This window comes from Motacilla alba, chromosome 4, assembly GCF_015832195.1.
Source record: "Motacilla alba alba isolate MOTALB_02 chromosome 4, Motacilla_alba_V1.0_pri, whole genome shotgun sequence".
NCBI classification, from domain to species: Eukaryota; Metazoa; Chordata; class Aves; order Passeriformes; family Motacillidae; genus Motacilla; species Motacilla alba.
In genome coordinates, this window is record NC_052019.1 from 66,677,047 (window position 1) to 66,696,947 (window position 19,901).

The 19,901-nt window shown below is 41.2% G+C and overlaps 1 protein-coding gene across 2 annotated transcripts in view; it reads right to left on the reverse strand.

Moving 5' to 3' along the window:
• Positions 1–14,941: 14,941 nt before the first annotated feature.
• ADAD1 (adenosine deaminase domain containing 1) overlaps positions 14,942–19,901 on the reverse strand; it is a 49,654-nt gene continuing 44,694 nt past the window's right edge. For both annotated transcript variants that reach the window (XM_038134415.1, XM_038134413.1), the window contains exon 16: positions 14,942–19,714. The gene's annotated coding sequence lies outside the window, so the exon portion shown is untranslated. The remainder of the gene's footprint in view (positions 19,715–19,901) is intronic.

Sequence of the window (19,901 nt, forward strand, 5' to 3'; positions counted from 1 at the left end):
GCTCAGACAAAGGCACACTGCCCTCCCAGGGGGCTGGTGCCATCTTTTATATCATATATTACGTACTACATGTTTATACTTTTTCCCCAATGCCTACTATCTATATTGAATGGTGACTTTCTACTCTAAACCAATCTGTGAGTGCCAACATCACCAAAGACATGGAGGTTAGGAAGGAGAAAGAAAGAGGACAGGGCACACCCAAGTCCCTCCATCTTAGAATCCCTGACCCCCATGTATAAAACTTGGACCCCTGCGTACAAGGCTTAAAACCGCCCTGTACAGCACTCAAAAATCCTTCCTTTCATTTCGCGATTATCTCTACTATGCTATCTAAACTTGTGTGTGTGGCTTGTAATTCTTCATACAGAGTTGGTAATTTGCTCTATGGGCTAAGATCAAAACCCCACGTGTGTCTTTGGCTGCATGCCAGGGTCTCACACCCCCCCTGCCAGCGGCTCTGGCCATCCAGGGCACCCAGAGGGATGTTCTGGATTCCGACAAACAGAGATACAAGAGGAATGTTTAACGTTGTGAATACAATCTTCACGTTACTGTGTACAGACATCCAGATTTAAGCATCACCTGGATACAGAACAGTCCTAGACTGATGATGCTCTGTCCTCAGTCTAACTCCTAATAGTAAACATCAGTGCCATTTTTCCAGATTTCCTTTTTAAAGATTAAAAACTGAATTATAAAGGAGATTTGCATGCATTTTCACCTTTTACTAAAGAATAACACAACAGAGGAACGTTTCAAGACACAAATGAGAGGCACACACCAGAGAGCAATGGAAGAAGTTCTCCAAGGCTTACACAATGAAAGTGCAAGTTCTGTTTCCAAATCCCTCCCAATGGGCAGATTGGCACAAAAGTACGAAGATCTTTAAACACAAAGATGTGTTGCACAGTGTGATCACGGGTGGCTGCTTGTTTTACCCGGCTATGGGAGGGAATAGCTATGAGAGATATTTTTGGCAGATACAATGTACTGTAAACGGCTTGAGTATCACCTTTCCTCCTCCCTGCTTTGTGTAAAGATGATCCCTCCAGCAGGGCCTCTCCAATGTAATTGCCAATGCATTCCCTGCTCACCTGTGCCCAGAGAGCTGTGATTCATTCAGGTATGCACAATCCAGAGCCCAGGGAAACGTGGTGCTGTTCTGAAACTAACAGCAGCCATGCGACTTCAGGGACTGGCTTTTGATCTGACAGCAAGCAGAGGGATGGTACAGTTCAGCTCTCCCCTTGAACATCTGCAATGACAGGTACCCTTCCTTCTTTATTAATTTATAACAAGCTGACAGCTTCTTCCACGTGCAGTAAAGAGTTTGCCTTCAATTTTAAAGGAAAGGGACAGGGAGCAGGCTTTAACATCAGTGTTAAAGACTAAGCACAAAAATGCACACTTGTGTGATAAATTTATCAGTTGTCAAGCTTTCCATTTGAGTTTTTAAACACCAGAACACAGCTTGGTCCAAAGTCTGTGCAGAGAATTTAGCAGCCCAGAGTCTGATGTTAATAACTCAGCAGCTCATTGGACACCCAGCAAAGTCTTTAGGCACACAGGTCTACGTGGCTTTCAGTGGCCATTTTCCACCAATGCTCTTTGCTTCCTTTCTAATTCAAGTCTCTCACCATTATTGATCAAACATTATTGATCAAAAGATAGAAACCCTTAATAATTTCTTCTTCAGCAAACCAGACAAGGTTTGATTTATTCACATCACAGCACTTGCTATCAAATATGACTTCCATGCCTTAACTGAGGATGCAAAAGATTGGGAAAACCAGGATCCTGTTGGTGCTATGCAATTTGCACAACTTAGTCACAGGTGGCTGCTTGTTTCATGTGGCTGTGGAAATGCACCTGAGGGCTTATTTTTGGCAGATACTGATCTACTTTAACCAAAGGATTTTAAGTGGTTCAGAAATGCTTTTGTACATAGAAACCCTGTGAAACAGTTCCAAGCACCTCCTCTTAGTCCCTATCTCTCAACACCGAGATTTACTCTGGTAGAAAATCATGGGCAGGTGGAGGAAAACACGAGACAATAGTGAGACACTAATGCAGAAAATAAATTTATAAGAGCAGACTGCGCAGGCAAGGACCACACCTCTGCCTGTGGCTCTGCTGTAAATGAGCTTAGACAGCTGGGAAAGAAAAGCCAGAGACAGAACTGGTTCAACATCAGCCAAAGCGGGTTCATTACAGAGGCATTTCTACAGCAATGCTGGGTGATGTATCTGGAGGTTTTGGAGGTTTTGTTTTTGCAATGGATGGAAGAACACACAGGTTTTTTCTACCTTCAAAGAGGAAAAAAATCTCATTTCACAGACCTAAGAGGACTCTGACATGTCTCAATGTCTCAAGCACAATGTCTCAAGTTTTGCTTTGGGCAGTTCAAAGGATCCCGAAATGAAGGTTCTGACAGAAATGGCAAAATTTGAACAATTTAACTGAAAATGAGGGAGAGCTGGGAGAAATTTTTGAGATTCTAGAATTGATCTTGAGAAGAGCAAGAGTGAAGACCCACAGTACTTCAAAATTATACTTGCCACTTTGTTAGATCTCATTACACCCTGATTTAATACCATAAGGTTTATGTAAGAGAACAGCACTTTGCTTTTGGAGTAAAACTGGAATCTCAAACAAATCTGTCTGTGAATCCAGGAGAGGCATGATTAATTCATTTCCTGTCCTCACTCTGGAGGAACAGAAAATTGCTAAGGAAAGGGAGTACACTTGCAAAGCCCAAATCTCATAATTAAAAGAGTAGCAGCTATATTCATTTGTTAAACCTTCATTCTGCCTGTTGCTGAGTTTCATTATTAGCCTTTAATTGTATGATCTTGCAGATTTTCCCCTCGGATTCTTGCTACAGAGAGAAAAGGCACTACAGTTATTCATCTTTCTCACTCTTTGCATTATTCTGCACAACAGATAAATCCAGCATGAGGTCTTGTAAAAAAATCCACAGTCCTTCATGTGCTGTACTCAACCAAATGCCCTCATTCCTTACAAATACAAACACATTTGCTTTCAGACAGCTGTTAGGCAATATTGTGCTGTTTCCCCATTTTACTCATAAAGTACAGGAAAATTATTGGAGGTGAAGATTAACAGTAGTGATATTCACTCTGCTGCCTGCCATAAAAACTTTGGCCAGTGTGATCTGCAAAAAAAGTGCTTGCATCTCAACTTGTGCTGACTGCAATCCACACCCCATAAACACATCTTCTACCCCCCAAAAGCAAACCCCTTCCATTTTGTGTTTAGAATAAATCATTCCAAAACAGGTGGAAGAATTTTAGGAAGAAATATTCTGTGAGGATGATGCCAGGTTTTCTCAACAGGGTCTTTGACTATGAACTCCTTTTCATTTGACATGATATTTGCCCTCAGCTACACATCTTCCATTTCATGCAAATTTGGGGAATTTTGAAGTCTGACATTCCAAATTTGAATTCAGAGGAATCAAGCACAGTCTATTTAAGCAGTAACATCTCTCACCTGTAGCTGGAGACTTCTGATTTATATCTTGTTGTACTGATATTCTCTATTTTATATATCTAATATTTTTCAGTGTCACATCACACCTTTTAGCAATCTCTGCCCTGAAAAAGTGGGTGTCTCCTGGTTCCTGCAAAAGTTCATTCCAGTAACAGGTGCTTATGACCTCTTTGTTTTTTCATCTTGAACAGACCTTAAAAACTACACTGCAAATGCCAGTACTATCCTAATGCATTGCTCTTTTCTGTCTAATTTAGTTGCCATGGTAAAGGTTCGACGTGGTTGATCGTACACACAGTAAACAAATGTTCCTGTGAATCTCAATTCAATTCTGAGTAAGAGAAGCCCCCTAAAAGCCAACAGATGTATTTAATACACAGGCAGAACCAGTTAGGATGAATTTCTTTTATTTTAAGAAGCCTCTTTGCAGATCTGTTTCTTCTTATACCAAAGAAATGCAGAACTGCAGATACAGGCTTTTGTCTTGAAGCCATTGGTGGAGGCAAATTGTTTAATCATCTTTTTTTTTTTTCCCTTGGACATCTCATGTCAGTATTAGCATTTGCAATTTCATGGATCAGTAATTTGGAAGGAGAATGTACACTAAAAAAAAGGTAAGACTATAGACTAGTGTCTCTGGTTTTGGGAAGACTTTAGCTCTTGTTTAAGGAGATGTTCCTGCTCTGCATTTCTAAGGGTGGAATCTGGATCTGCTGAAGAGCAGATCTTTCCGAATAACTTCACGTGCAGACAGGTATATTCTGGATTAAGACTAATGGGTGCCCATATAGTTTATCCATTTTTATTCTCTCTTGTGGAGGTTACCAAAAGAGAGAAAAAAGATCATGCAGTGGTGAATATTTCTACTAAATATTGAATTTCTAGGATGCGTAGACAGACTGCCTAGCACAGCAATTCTTTTTGCATATTTCTGACAGAGAAAGTGGTTAATAATCTCCTGCAAGTCTTTTTCCCCCCCTAATTTAACTTTGTCTAGATTAAATATTTGACAGTGCTCTGCCTCTCACAATCCCTTTCAGGAAACCATTTTCTCCTTCATTATTCAATCAAAAAGATGATGTTTGAGAAACTGCAAGCTTGTAGCTAGAGACAGAAATCAAAATTAAGAATTCTTTCCTTAGTCCACTTAGACCAACACTTCAGCATATGTATTGAGTTCTATAATGTCCATCTAAATCCAGTGATTTAAAGGAAACTACTCTTTCTGGCAAGAGCTTATCTCTGCAAAAATAAGTATTCTTAATTTGAGCTAACTTGCAGTGAAATCCTAGTGGAGATTAGGTAGGCTTTAGTTATTCCTATAAGCTAGAATTAGGGTCTTTGGGGTGTTGTCTTCATAATAATGACAAAATCAAATATGGTATGGTATATTCATGTTCCCTGACTCCCAGTTGACATCTGCAGCCAGACCCTGTGCAATTTCTAACAGTAGAAATACACGGCCCAAACCTGTCTGATGCCCTTAGCTGCCCACACAAGTTCCCTTCTGTGCTAAGCACCCAGGACCTGTGTGCTACTCCTTGACATTGAGAACAGACCCTGTCCCAAGCCTTTGCACCCTGCTGCAGCCGACAGTAGGAAGTCTGCTTTGGCTCTGCTAAAGTGAAGCTAAAAGAAAGCCAGACCTGATTTTTTTGGCTGCAGATACGCTGAAAGAAATCAGTGAAAAATCCGAGGGCAACCTCAATCCACGCTGTGGCTGTGGCATGCAGCAGTCACTACAGCTGCTGTGGTGTGCCATGAATTCCCCCTGCTCTGCTTTCCTGCTGCTCACTTGCGCTGCGGTGGATTTTCTGCCCCAACAGTGCTCGCCCTGGGAAGGCAGCACGGCCAACAAAACCATCCTGGATCATCTCCAGCTGCTTCTGATCATTGATTGCCACTGGGCAATTCCACACTGCTTAGAAAGAACATCCCATGCAATGACAGACAAAGCAAAGGCCAGCAGACAGCCTGAATATTTCTGCGTCATGGAGACTCCGTAAAGGGCAAATTCTTCCATTTCTAAAAACAAGAATTCTTCTCTTCTTATTCTAGGTCACTTGTGGAACCACACAGATAACAGATCTCAGCAATATGTCACTAATGATAAGGTCCGGGGCTTTCAAAAGTGTTTCTGAAGGAACGCATTTCATTTAGGTGTCTAAATGGAGGAGGCAATTTTCACCCACTGTTTCCACGACTCACTTTTGAAAGCCCTGGCCCTGCTATCACTGGTATACTTGGCTATTAAAAAATCAAGCAGGCTGCTCTGGGTGTTGCACCAGGGAAAGGAAAAGTGCAGTGGTCGTTGTAAATACTGATTTGCTCAATAAGTTGGGACCAGCCACAGACCCTGCGTGCCACAAACCTTGCTATTTTCTGACTGACTGTGACCACACAGGACTGAGTCACCTAATTCATAGCTGCCAGTGCAATGTAGGCAGCTCACAGGCTGGAAACAGCAGGCTGGATTTTATCCCAAAACACACTTCTCTGCTCCCTACTCCACATAAATTTTTGTTGCAAGCTGTCCGACAGCTTGCAAATAACAAAGTCTACGCACGCACAGGCAAAGGATGATTTTGCAAAATGTACAATTGATCCTTGGCTGTACCATGGATTCTGGAGCTTGGCACCTGGATGGTGCTTCCCCACAATCTCCTCTGTGGTTCAGCCATCCCCAGGAGAAAATTCAACAGTCACTATTCCAGATGGTGAAATAATTACTATTGGCTGCAGAATTATATGCCACTGAGCCATAATCAAAACATTGTTTTGTTTTCAAAGAACACTTCAGCTCAAAGACCACTGAGTCCATCTCTGACTGTACTGTGTCTCAACACACGGGAGGAAAAATACATAGCCTTGTTTCCACTTTTCTCTGTTCTCACCTGAATGACTGGATCAAGGTTGCACAACCGCAGACAGAAGGAAAAAGATCACTGAACAGGAATGGAAATGTGAAATACGTCAAATGGCATTCTTTTTATTTTTTTCTTCTTGTTGTCAGAAGTGCTCAGGGGTTGTGACCAACCAGGCAAGAACAGGCAGGCTGTCTGCAGAACGGGACATTTGTGACGGTGAAGTCCTATTGGGGTTTTTTTGGGACAGTTACATATAAGACAGCAAAAGAATGGCTCAGAACTACGATCCCCACCTACAATGTTTCTTTTCCTTTACACTTACGGTAACGATGTTTGGGCAACAGTTCGCTTTTTTCAGTTCCCACCTACGATTCATTGTGAAACTTGGTAAGATTGGCCATGTTATAATGAACTCCATGAGTATGTGGATAAAGACATTTTTCTTCAACATCATTTTGCTGTATTAATGAACCTATCCCTTGTTTGGGTCATTCCTTAGGGGATAGAACACAGGTGGCATTGCTTTGGCAGAAACCTTCTGCTATCCCTCTCATGTTTATTACTGTGTGTATGAAACGGATGATTTCTGAAATAATTAGTCTGAAATCAAAGTTTCTACACTAACCCACAACATGGGTGTAAAGGAGAGAAATTCATTTGGCTATACTAAAGGACAGCTATCCAAACTGTATAGTAAGTGCTGCTTTTTTTTTTTTTTTTTTACTTCATAAGCATAAAATTCTTATTTTAGGTTGCCTAGGCCTCTGATCCATATAAATGTAAATTTAAATTAACTTCCCATTCACTGATGTTAAGTCACTTTATTTTATTAAATTCAGAACTTTGTGGAATATCTGAATCCTAATCGGCTTAGTGAACATTGATTTTCTACAGTGGCAACCAAGTAAAAACCTCTCTTATGCCATTCCCAGCTGCAGAAATAATACCTAAGGAAACACCCTCTAACCAAGTCTTCAGGAATAAACATTTCCAGTAGACAGGCGATATCATTTTAAAGGCAACCTTGAATGAGAACCTTTGACATCTGATAATCCTTTCAGTACCTGTGGATCACCTGCTGCTGGAAAACTCTCACGTGGCTGAAGACTGCTTTGGCAAATGAGTTGGTCTTGAATTGTCTGTAATTAAGACCAAATCTACAAAACACCTGTCTATATTACCTCAGAAATACAAATGTGTGAGCAAACTGGTGTTAGAATAAAAATGTATTATTTGCTATTCATGTATGGGATTGCAAAATGTAAGGCAAAACAGTCGAAGTGACAAAAGATCAGCCTACATGTTTATATTTCACTTCATTAAAACAAAGGTAGGTATCTTAAAATCCCTTATTATGCTGCCTTGATCTTTTTAGAACACTGCCTTATTGTCATTCACAGGCTTAATGTTCTTGTGGGTAGTTACAGCTTTGGTCATCTCTTACTCATCATCTGGGTAGAGATGTACATTACCAGGGTACATTTCCAAGCTGAAGACATGGCCTGGGCCATGAAACCCATAGAAAGCACTAGTGAATGTCCCCAGGGTCCCTTTAGCCACAAAGCAGCACAATTTTTCACATACTGACATGTGCTGGCTGGGAATAGACTGACACCCACGTGTGCCCAGGTGTGAGCTCAGTGACCACACAGCCCTGAGGGATTTCTGGAGGTGCAGGTTTTGACACTTGTAGACAGAGAGCTCCTGGCTGGTCTCAGGAGGAAAGGAGGGCACCAATGTGCATGTGAAAGGAAATGTTAGCGCCCTGGTAGGAACTGCAGTGCTCATGTTGCTGTAGCTTTTGTGACCTATGGGTGTGAGTGAATCCAGGTTCATGAAAGGAAGCTTTCATTTCTGCCCTTAAAAGATGGTTGCTTACCAGTGTGACAGCTCATAGACTTAAAATACACCAAAAGCATGAAAAATAAATACATTCTTTTCTCTCTGTGATATAATCAGCTTAAAATTCAGTTATGGACAGGGGATTTCATTTTTCCCCACATGAATATGACTACCCTTGGAATGCTAAGAAGAATATCTGTTATACACTAGAAGAACAGTAGATTCCCCCAAACAAAGCACACTAGTTTATTAATGTAAAATGATTTCTAAATAAATCATAAACAAATAATGTCTACTATCTTTTCAGTAGATGTGGTTGTTAAGTATATGAAATGTAGCTCTAATAAAGTGTGCAGATTGTGAAAATTTGGTTAATCTTAGAATAATAGAATGGTTGGAAGGGACCTTAAAGCTTGTCTAGTTTCCAACACTCCTGCCATGGGCAGGAAACCTTCTACTAAACCAGGTTGCTCAGAGCTACATCCAACCTGATCTTGGAACACCTCCAAGGATGGGGAGTGCACAACTTTTCTGGGCAACCTGTTTCATGCCTCACCACTCTTACAGTAAAGAAGTTCTTCCTAAATCTAATCTAAACCTACCCTCCTTCAGCTTAAAGCCACTCTCCCTTGCCTTATGCACTTGTGAGAAGTCCCTCTTTGCTCTCTTATACCTTTACATACTAGAAGGTGCTATAAGGTTTTCCTGGACCCTTCCTTCTCCAAGCTGAACAACCAAAGTCTCTCAGCCTGTCCTCAGAGGAGAGGTGTTCCAGCCCTGTGATCAATTCAGTGGCTCTCCTATCGACTAGTTCCAGAGGCAGTTTGGTCAGCAGTGCTAACAGAGCCTATCTGGGGAAACTGTCAGCACCTGGAGTTTATGTGCAGCTGCAGATCTCACAGCAGCACCGTGCCTGTGCCAGCATGGGAAGTGTGCCCTGCCAGCAGCACTGCTCCTGGCCACACTCAGCACTGGTCCCTCTTCATACTGCCCCCTCCCACCACCTTCATGAGTATTAATTAAAAGTGATTCATAAAAAGCTTTTAACAGGCAGCAGCTGATTTCTAGTCCAGACAGCCCTCAGTGAGAGAGCCAAGGAGCTCGGCCATCCGACCTCGTGTGCCCTTCCTGCAATTCACAGCAAGTATGTCAGCACTGACATAAATGTCACACCTTCTGTGACAGGGCTTCATGGCAGCCTCCACTGACTTCTGTCACCCTCTTAGTCACCCTTCCTCCTAGAGTCACCAGGCGCTGCACTGACCGGCAGGGGCCGGGGCTGGCAGCCAAGCAGGAGGGGCTCAGGAAGAGGCTTGTGCCACTTCTCTGTTCCATTGCTCTCACCTGGGTAGCAAAGCTTGGCTACTTCACAATCCTCCCTGCAATAATTTTGAAAAAGCCTGTTAGGGAAATGGAAAATTTTAAAGAGTATTTCAGTACCCTTTAATCACTACTGCACTTACGTTTTTTATTTAAATCCAGTGCAATGCACCCAGTCCTGCCAGTCCACCAAACACTGCTGGGTCTCCAGAGGGCTCCTGTAGCTGGTGCACAGTTCAACTTCTACCAAAGCTGATCTGTGGACTCCCTCTTTGGGGATCATTTGATAACAGAAAACTGCTGACCATATAGAACTGGAAATAGACTTCATACCAGACCAGACTTTCGGTCTGATTTGATCAAGAGGAACAGGAATTTTGGTGTAGGTAGGGGAATCACTGTCCTTTAAAGCCCCAAACAAGCCAAAGTACCACCAGATCCAGGCATCAATCCTGCTTGCCAAGCCTTACAGAGTCTGCAGAAATAGTCGCAGCCTTTGCCCAGGTGAAGGGAATTACAAGGTCAGATCCAGCTTGAGGGGACTGAAAAGCAGTCCCAGTACCCAGCTGTTTTAGCCCTGGCAGCCTGTGGTACCAGGCACTACTCCTGCATCCAAAGGAATGCATGACAGGCATCGCTGTCCCCCAGGTTTGTCCCCCAGGCTTTTTTTTCATTCCTCTGCTGTAATTTAACTAGAGATGATGTTACCAGTGTGCCTAATTGCACTCAGCCTCACAAAGGTCTTGCCCTGATGATATTGAGGTTCCACAGCTTGTGTGTCACATAAAAAAGCAGTGCCTCACACTGGCTTTAAGTGTGTTGCATTTTGACTGTACTTGTTGTTATGTTTTATTACATATTTACTTTTACTTACTTAAATTTTCTGTAGTCTGATATATGTTTCAAATACTTCATGAAAGAAGCAAAAATAACCTTCTAATTTACCAACAAAGTCATCTCCCAGAATGAATCAGTAAAAGCCATTTTCAAGTAAAATGATACCACATTGCCAGAATGACAAGCACAGAATTGCCTTGCAGATGATAAACCAGAACTGAATTTGAGAAACCTCATGTAGACTTTCTACTGTGAATCATTCTTTTTAAAATTATTTTTAGCTAGAGGTTGAAGATAGGGTGATTCATCCCATTCTGAAATTGTTTTATGTTCAATACAACTTTGTTTTTGCAACATCTTCTAAGCAATACTGGGAGAGCAGAATAAGAATTAAGTAAGTCCCAGTGGAAGAGAAAAACAAGTCTGGGGACAGAAGGAGGCATTTTCGATCTGAGATTTTGGAAGGAGTGGAGCACCAATGAGGCAGTTTTACAAAAAAAGTCTCTCTCAAGCCAAACAAAATTAATCTGTTTAAAACAAAACCAAGGTTTCCGAAGGCAGAGAGAGAAATGGTCAGTGAAAAATTAGGTGAAAAAGAGGAAATTGGGAGATATGGACTTCACAAACAGTGAGGCCCTGGGAGCTGTTCCTTCACCATCAGGGGAGCACAGGCCTTGTGATGTGGACAGGCCATAGCAAGAAATGTGCAGGATAAGTCAGGTTTGGGAGTGCATCTCTTGCCCAAAATGAGGATATCTGGCTTTGAGACTTGTAGCAAGGAAGCTGAAACAAACCCACAAGTTTTCTTGCTCAGACAGCCTGAGTGACTGTGGGTAGCCACTACTTGTGACTAATGCCACAGAGATTCTTACCAGTGCCAACACCAGGCAGGTCCCGCTTCTTGCAGCAGGATGTACATGCCTGGCACTGAAGGCACTCACTCAGGTACCTCTTACCTACAAATTTAGGAGGAAAATATTGCCTGTACATTTAATTCTCAGAGCGTTGAGTAAACTAATGTATTGGTGAAGTCATCCCAGGAAAACTGTTTGCCAGCCTTTAGTGTAAAGAACTGTCTTTAGCTCCTGGCTGCCCTCACAGGCAGTTTTGCAGGATATAAACAACAAGAACACTGGTGAGGAACAAGGCATTAATGAGGTCAAACTTTCAGGTTATTTACTTCCCTCCTAGGTAATGGTCTATCAAAATATAAACCACCCCGCCCTAGTTTCAAAACACCAACATGCAACACCAAGGTGGGGCAACCCAAGGGCATTCCCTCCCTACTGTTTTCTCAACAAAATATTATTCTTGATCTTTATTCAAGCAAGAGCAGTTGGGCACAGAAACAATGTCTACAAGACCCACCTCAAAGAAAATCTTGACTGCTGCTTTATGTCTTGAAGCTCTCGGGGGTCAGGGATTATGGACAGCTTCCCTGTGTGCCAGCTTTTTTCATTTCTAAGAGGCAACTGAGTTTTATCCTGCATTGCTGTGCACTCTAAATCAGCAAAGAAACAAAAAGGATGATATCTAATTTTTTTTAATTGATATGAAATATTTTAAATTTACTTAGATTTCTAAAGCAAATAAAGTGCTTTGACATACACAAGGCTGCTTGTCATGGAAGCAGTATCCAAAAGGAAACACGCTCATTCTCTTGTGCAAGCTAAGTTAGAGAATGCGACCTTCTGGCGATTCCTCTTAGCTCCTAAGTAAATCCACCAAACCTTTCCCCTGAGCCTCACATCTCCCTAAATCTCAGCCTTGGCAAGGACAGACTATGCATGTATTTTGTAAAATCTTTTGTAAGAAGACTGCATGGGTTTTGAATTGAAAGCTCTCGAGGCATTTAATAATTTAGAAACAATATGACAATAATTTAGAAAAATTATGACAATAATTTAGAAATAATATGACAATTTGTCTTTTGAGTTACTTCCTACCGTATCCTCTTGATGAAATGAAGGCTGTACGCCTTCACAATTTTCCATTTAGACAGAATTCCACCAGTTTAATCAAAGTGAAACATTAGGTACTGTTATGGTCCTTGTACCTTCAGATTTCCTTACTGATAACCCACATACTATCCGTTAACCCATTGCATCATTCACAAGAATAAACAACCTGGCCTCTGCATACAGGAAGCTGAACAAAAAGGAAATAGGCAATATTAGTTTTCATGTACATATTTTTACCTCTGCAGAGATCAGACTGACATATTTTCAGATCAAGGTGATCCTTCAGATGTGCTTGTTAAGTTCCTTGTGGATACAAAAAGGCACTTCCTATTTTTAAAGTTTGAGTACTTTTCATTTAAACCACCATTACCTCACTCCCACTAAGTCCATAAGGGTAGCAAAAGTCAGATTTACATCCTATTCACTGCTGTCATCTGTACTGCAATATTAAGGGTTAGGTGCTTGTGTAATGCCAAAGATCAGCACCTCATGTGTTTAAATGTACGCAGCGGAAGGGGCAATGGACAATATACCCCTTTACTTGGGGACACAGACTACAAAATCCAGAATTTTTTACTTAATAAGGTAAGGAAGTCTTTCTTCAATTTCAGTAAAAGGAAGGTGTTTAATACTCTGCTCTGCAGAGGTGGAAGCCCTTCCAGACTCTTAGTTTAGCTCCTCACTTCAGGCACAGAATCACATACCCTCTTTCCAGGTACATAGATGGGAACTTCCCAATGGAAGATGCAAACTATTATTGATGAGCAACAAATTAACAATGAGAAATTGTGGACTTTGTCCCTGCCAGAAAAGAACGAATGTGATTTAATGTAACCAGAAAATCCATAATCAAACCAGTTTAATCACTGTGAGTGTCCCTGTTCCAGCGAGGATGGAGTTGCCTTTCTTCACAGCAGTGCCACTGGGGCTGTTGTTTGGATTTGTGACTAAAATACACTCACAAACACACTGGTGATTTGTCTGTGGCTGAATAATTCTTGCACAGCACCAATGCTCTCTCCAAAAGACAATTTGCTGCACACCTAATTTTGGTCATAGTATTAAAGACTAATTTTTCAGTCTCTACAATAAACCTTTGATGGGTTTGAATCACTTTATTTGGTCCCTAGGTTACTTCAGGGGCTGTTTATGAACTATGTCACTGATTTTTGCTGAAATTATTGCAACAAAAGATTGTAACTAATAGGTTTACTCTCAAATTCTTTTTAAGATTATCTTTGAGTGAATCAATACAGGCAGAAGATCATTGCTTGGGGCATTTTGGTGGATGTAGGAGAATTCCTTGAAATGTAGTGGACAGCAGGCTAAACAGTGAGTCAGTGCAGCTGCTAGGAAGGTCAGGAATAGCAGTGCTGTCCCAGGGGCAGGGAGCACTGCTCCATACAACATCCAGCCCCAGACCATGCTAGGCAGGACCTGCCTTCCCAAGGCCCTCTGTGTGCATGCACTTATTTGACCTCAACCCCATAGAAATCATTAACCTGTCTCCTGAGAAAGCCCAAGATCTCATGGTCCCAAAGTGAAGGTCCTTTGTGCAGCAGGTATTTTTCCCTCTGCTTTCCATGCCACCTCAGGAAATAAGCACTTATACTTTGAACACCTCCCTCTTTTCCGATAAAACATTTTCCCTTAGCTCCAAGATACTTGTCACTCTCGGGATGCTTAGTGGAAACAGTGTCCTCTGCAAACAGGAAAACCCACAACACAGAGACCATGAAATATTGTCTCTCCACAGCACTGGACAGGAGATTTTTTAAAGGTGCTTCTGCATTGTTTTTTCACTGTATCTCTGGTGTAAGTCAGCCACAAAGAGAGGAGACAAGAAAGTGAAGCAGCTGAACCCACAGGTGTAGGGAGTTTTCACCTTCTCTCTCTCAGCAGAATATCTATAGTATTATTTTCTGGGGCTAAGTGTATTCAGAGCTGCTGACACTATTCACAAGTCCACTAGAGAGCAGCTATGCCTCACACTCAGCAAAGTTCTGTTTTAATTCGTTTCTCTGACATTTATTGCACTTCACTCAAATGACTAATCAGCCCCGGGAAGCTTTCTCAGTACTAGACTGAGAGGCAACAGAGGTGTGCATTCAGCTGCTCTGATTTATACACGGATATGTGAATGCCCACCCTGGCACTGAGCTGCTCTTGTTCTTGCACAGTGTCATTCTTGAAGAATTCTCAGCTCATAGGAGAAGAAAAGTAAATCAACACCCTGGAGGTGCAAGTTCTCTTGAATCTCTTCCGTAAGGAATATGCAGATTTCTTGGAAGAAGTCCAGGGCAAGAGGCAGCCAAAGGGACTGTCATTCCAGGCAATGGATAAAATGGGAACAGAAAAATAGCTAAATAAGGCTCTTTTACCCCATTTTCACTAGGTGCAATAAAGTGCTGTGTAGGTCTAAAGAACTAATAAGGCACAGCAGTCCATAGCAACCCATATTAGGCCATTTTCCACTAACTTATGGAAGGTTTTAAGTAACACTGAAGAATGATTTACACTAATGAGAAGACAACATATTGTATGAAATACAACTTTATACAGAGAAGACAATTTAATGTACAAAATACTAGCTTCTCCTGACCATCCTCTCAGCCTTAATAAAAACATTGACACTTTCTTTCTTTAAACATCAAGTAGCAGTGTAAATATAAAGACAGTTTGAATTCCAAAAGTTTCACTGCTTATCTTTTTGTCAGAGAAAAAGGAAACTACTACCTGTCCAAACAGCTGGCAAATCCACATTCCCTAGCCTGGTAAGTTAAGGAAAATTGTCCCGGCCCTGTTGGAAGCAGACAAAAATTATTAAGGCAGAAGTTCTTTTACCATTAACCTCCATTATCCCTGTCCCTTATGAACTGCCTTGAAGTGCCTGGGTATTTCTACTTTAGCACACTGGTTTACTGACCTTCTTTTTTTATATCAGATCACTTCACTCTCCTGCATCAAGCAGGAAGGACAAGGATTGATTGTCCTTTTTCTTTGCCCTACCATTTTCTGCCATACTGGTACTCACTGTATATAAACCTGGCACTGTTTGTCACCTGTGAAAAACAAAAATTTTTCAGAGCATGTATACTGAATCATAAAGATCTAAGAAAGCACAGAGAATGACTATAAATGTTAGACTGATCACCTAAACAAGGGAGAGCATCTTTTTAATTTGACAGAAACCATATGAAGTGGCATAAAACACACTGCAACTATTGAGATGAGCAAGAAAAAAAAGTTCACTGCAGGCTGGACATTCTGCTTTGAACAATGAAGAAAGGTTTATTTCCCAGCTTTTAAGATTATTTCAAATAAAACTTCATAATTAAATATAATTAATGGAAAACTGAAATTATCCTTGAAAGCGTTGGCACAGAACATTCTAATATTTCAAGTTATTTATTAGCTTTGACATAAATAGGCCAAACTTAATAAAATCAATCAGGATATGATGAACAGAGCTGAGAGGGAAAGTCTGTGCACTGAACGAGGTCTAGCAATAAAGGAGAAAACAATGCAGTTTAGATAATGAGTAAGGAGAGCTTCCATGGCATATGATTGTATCAGAGGGCATAACTGTTTCATCTCTGCTCAATTTAAAGACAATTTGAAGTGAACGGTGACATTTCTCTCAGTGTGGCCAAATCAGTCATGGAGAGGGCAATGGCAAGGAAAAGGGACAAAAAAAATATCTTTAGGGTCTGTTGCTTCTCTGCCACACTCTGCATTTTCCACAGCACCGTTCTTTAACCTCTCCCTGCAGATCCAGCACAAACAGTGTTTGAAAGCGCATCAGCCTCCTTTGATCTCTGGGTATTGTTTTGGAAATTACATTTTTGTCTCCTTTTTTCTTCAGGCCGTTTCTGAGATTCTCGTGAGTTTTCCTGTTCTCAGGTCAAATGTTTCCACTTCCCTTCACATTTTTGCTCTTTGTGCAGCAGTATCAAGTACAAGCATTTTGCAGCCTTTGGAGTGCCATCAGCATCTCTTCTGACTTTTCAGCTGTGCCCTAAACATAGGGGTTCAAACCTGCAGAAGGGGAGATTTAAGAGATGCAACTATCCTGGGACACTTAGCTACTAAGTAGAAGAGGCATTGACAGGGTTTTTCCATGGGTTGAATAACAAAGTAGTTGTGTAATCTTTATCATAGTCAGAAGAGGAGGATCCAGGAGTGGAAACTGAGCTATATGGGAAGGAATGATGAATCCTATTGCTTCTGGGTAAAATCTGGGTGCTTCAGAAGAAAGCTAATCCTTGGTTATCTGCCTATCTGCATATATTGCAGTGATAAGGGGGAAAATGTGATTTTCAAAAGCCACCATTTTTCTGGGCTAGGATCTTCAGTGCCTCCTTGTTTGCCTTTTGGTTTCCCATGAGATAGCTCAGAGAAACAGGACTGTCCTGCTCAAGGAACAGGTATCAATTGTAAAGTCTGCAAGAAGCTCGTAACAGGCAAGAAAAGTGTTCTTGACCAGAAGAGAACTTTTAGAGACCAGTTATACTATTTTCTTGTATATTCATTGACAGATGCAGACATCATATTTACTGTCTCAGATTTATGAAAAGAAAACACAAGCAGGACAAGACACCTGAATTTTCCAGTCAAAGATACAATGTTAGAGTAACACTTCTAATTTTTTTCCTTGAGAAGGAACAAGTCTCCAGGATGGACCAATAAGATAGTAATGAGGAATTAAAATCTGTGGTCTTCTATTGATGTTTTCATATGGAAATTACTGAAAATTATTAAGATGAATCTTGCAGTCATCCCTCTGAAATAGCTAAGTGGGTGATCACACTTTCAATCTTTATTCACAAAGAATGCTTTGACTAATGTTTTCAGACAGATTTTGGTACTCCCACAAACACACTGAGTAGTTTTTCTTTCACACAAATAGTAATTTCACTTACATTTCAGCAAGGAACTTTGTTTTATTAACCTGAATGTTCTTTTTCTTCTCCTTTGTTTTCTGTCCAGAGGTCTTTGCTCATTTTTAACTCATTCCAATAGGTTCACTTAGAGGGAATGGTGTACAAGTTTCTGGGAACTTGCCTGGCAGAGGCAAAACTGTTGTTGGTGAAAATTTAAAGTTTGGGCAGTCACTGCTGCCAACAGTAAAGGGAATGGGATTTGCCAATATTAGAGGTTCAGGTGTCCTGTATTGCTGCAGCTCAGCTTTCTGGGGAGTTAGAGGATGGGAGGCACTCACCAGAGCAGAAGGGAGGAGAGTGAGGGAAGGAGTAAAGGCTCATACAGGTGAATCCGTGGCTCTCCTGGCTTCAGTTAAGTGATGATTCTGTCATCCTGAGAATCAATTCACTGATTGCAGTGTGGAACTCAACTACAGAAGGAAAAACGCTCAACTGATCAACTGTCCCATTATGTTTTGTTGTGATTGCTACCGCTTCTGCTGCAGCTCCCTCTCTGTCCTACTTTTAGATTCTTTATACTTGGATTTAAAAAATGTATTTATTTAGACCACCTTTCCAGACTAGAGATATTGCTGGTTACCTTAAGTGGTACCAGTACCATAGTTTATTCTAAATTATCTTACTAAGCTGTTTAGGGTTTTTTTAATCAAATTCTCAGGTGGAAGATTTTTTATTTTATAATTCTTCTGTCATTTCTCACAGTTACTTACTCTATTTGTCTCCACACTTGAGAAAATGCTTTCCTCTCACATCTGGCTCTCTGTATTTAATTTAAAATTTCCTTCCTAGACCCTAATCATAACCAAGAATATCTTGACTTGTCTCGCTTTTTGAGGTCAAAAATGCTCACAATGCATCTTAAAACATTTCCATTACCGTTTCTACTGAATGCAAGGAAAATATGTTGACTTCATTAAAACAAAAAGAATAAAATTGAACCAGAGATAATTTTCATAAATTAGATGTACAGATTTCACAGCTCAGAAACAAGGATGTCGAATGTGTCCAGCCTATACAGCCTCCTACACAGAAACCACAAGGTTTCAACGACAAGTCAGTGAAACCACAGCATTCAGCTTTTTATCCAAGACAAGTTCTACCCGACGGGTGCTGCTGCCTTGGTGTGCTGACAGCTCACACAATAGTTTTTCCAAGGTTCGCTTAAGGTGCTGACCTGTGAAGAGAAATGAAACTCATTATGCAAACAACTCTGCTATATAGCTTCTCAAATCTGTTGTGTGTGCACATAACAGATACATCTGCAGGCACAGGCACACACATCCCTGCTTAGATACAGCTACTTACAGACAAAGACAGACATCTGGAAAAAAAAAAACAAGAAAGACTGTTTTTACAATGTTACTAGCTTATCTGTTAAGGATAGCACGAGCTAGTCACCTCAGCATTCTTCCACCTCTGCAAACAATTAAACAACAAATCTATTTATGAAGTTAAAAGTCATAACTAAGTGCATTTCATTAACAAAGCAATTAATGTATGAGAAACAGAAGAGTATTCCCTTTTAAGAGAATTTTAGACTAGTATAGCTACTTCTGCATCAGGGCTTTTATTGATATAACTACCTGAAAAGTAACAACAAATCCTGCCTGAACAACACCACCATACCTTCAAGAGTCCAAAATGTAGGAAAGGGTGCAGAGTTAAGATTCCCCTAAACACTCTTCCATAAAATAATTCTGCCAGAATCATGAAATGCTGTCTGCATTGGCACCAAATTGCTGCTCTTGGAACAATGCTGCTGAGCGTGAGCCACTGGCCCCCTCAGCCTCATGTGCTAAGGAGGCAGTTGTTGCATAGATCACAGTTGTGTTCAATAGTAAAGCCAGTGGAAGGAGAGTTCCAGGCTTCTGGCAACTCACTTCTATTTGCAAATTTGTAAGGTGTGCTAAGGAGAAAATAGGGTTGACAGTGAATGATTGCAATTAAAACAAAGCTAAACAAACAAGCTCTCAAGTCCTTTGCAAGAGGGATTTCACTATATTGACCCAAGGCCCTGGTAACAGGCTCCTCAGATTGTGACAAACTGTGACAGTGAGTAGCAGTGACCTTAAGTAAAAATTTCTTTAAATAGCTTTGCTGCTGAAGAAAGCACCTGCATTTGTACTCCCTGAGAAACACAGACGTGGCTTCTGCCTCAGCCTTCCCTTCAGCTATGCAGCGTGACACCAAAGCCTCCCCTCTGCTCCAGGGGCTGAAGTATAGCACAGCTGGTGGCTGATCCAGTGGTCGGCAGCATACACAGTGGTGGTGCTCAGGGCAAGCTGAGGAGTTGGTATGCAAGCAAGGACTTGGAGTCACTCCAAAGGGAGGCAGACCAAATCCTCCTGTGCAATGTCACATGGCTTCTCTGTCCTTGCTACTTCTTGCTGTGCCAGAGGTGCCCCAGCACCATGAGATGTCCCTGTCCCTGGGAAGACACAAAAGAAAGGGCAGGAGAGCAATGTGACTGATTTCATAGGATTTGGAATCAACACTATCATTAACAATAATTCTATTATAAACTGAGTATAAACAGTAAACACATATACAGTATGAACAGAACAGTAAACACATAGACGAAGGAGAGTACAATCTGTAGTATTTTGGCAGTACCT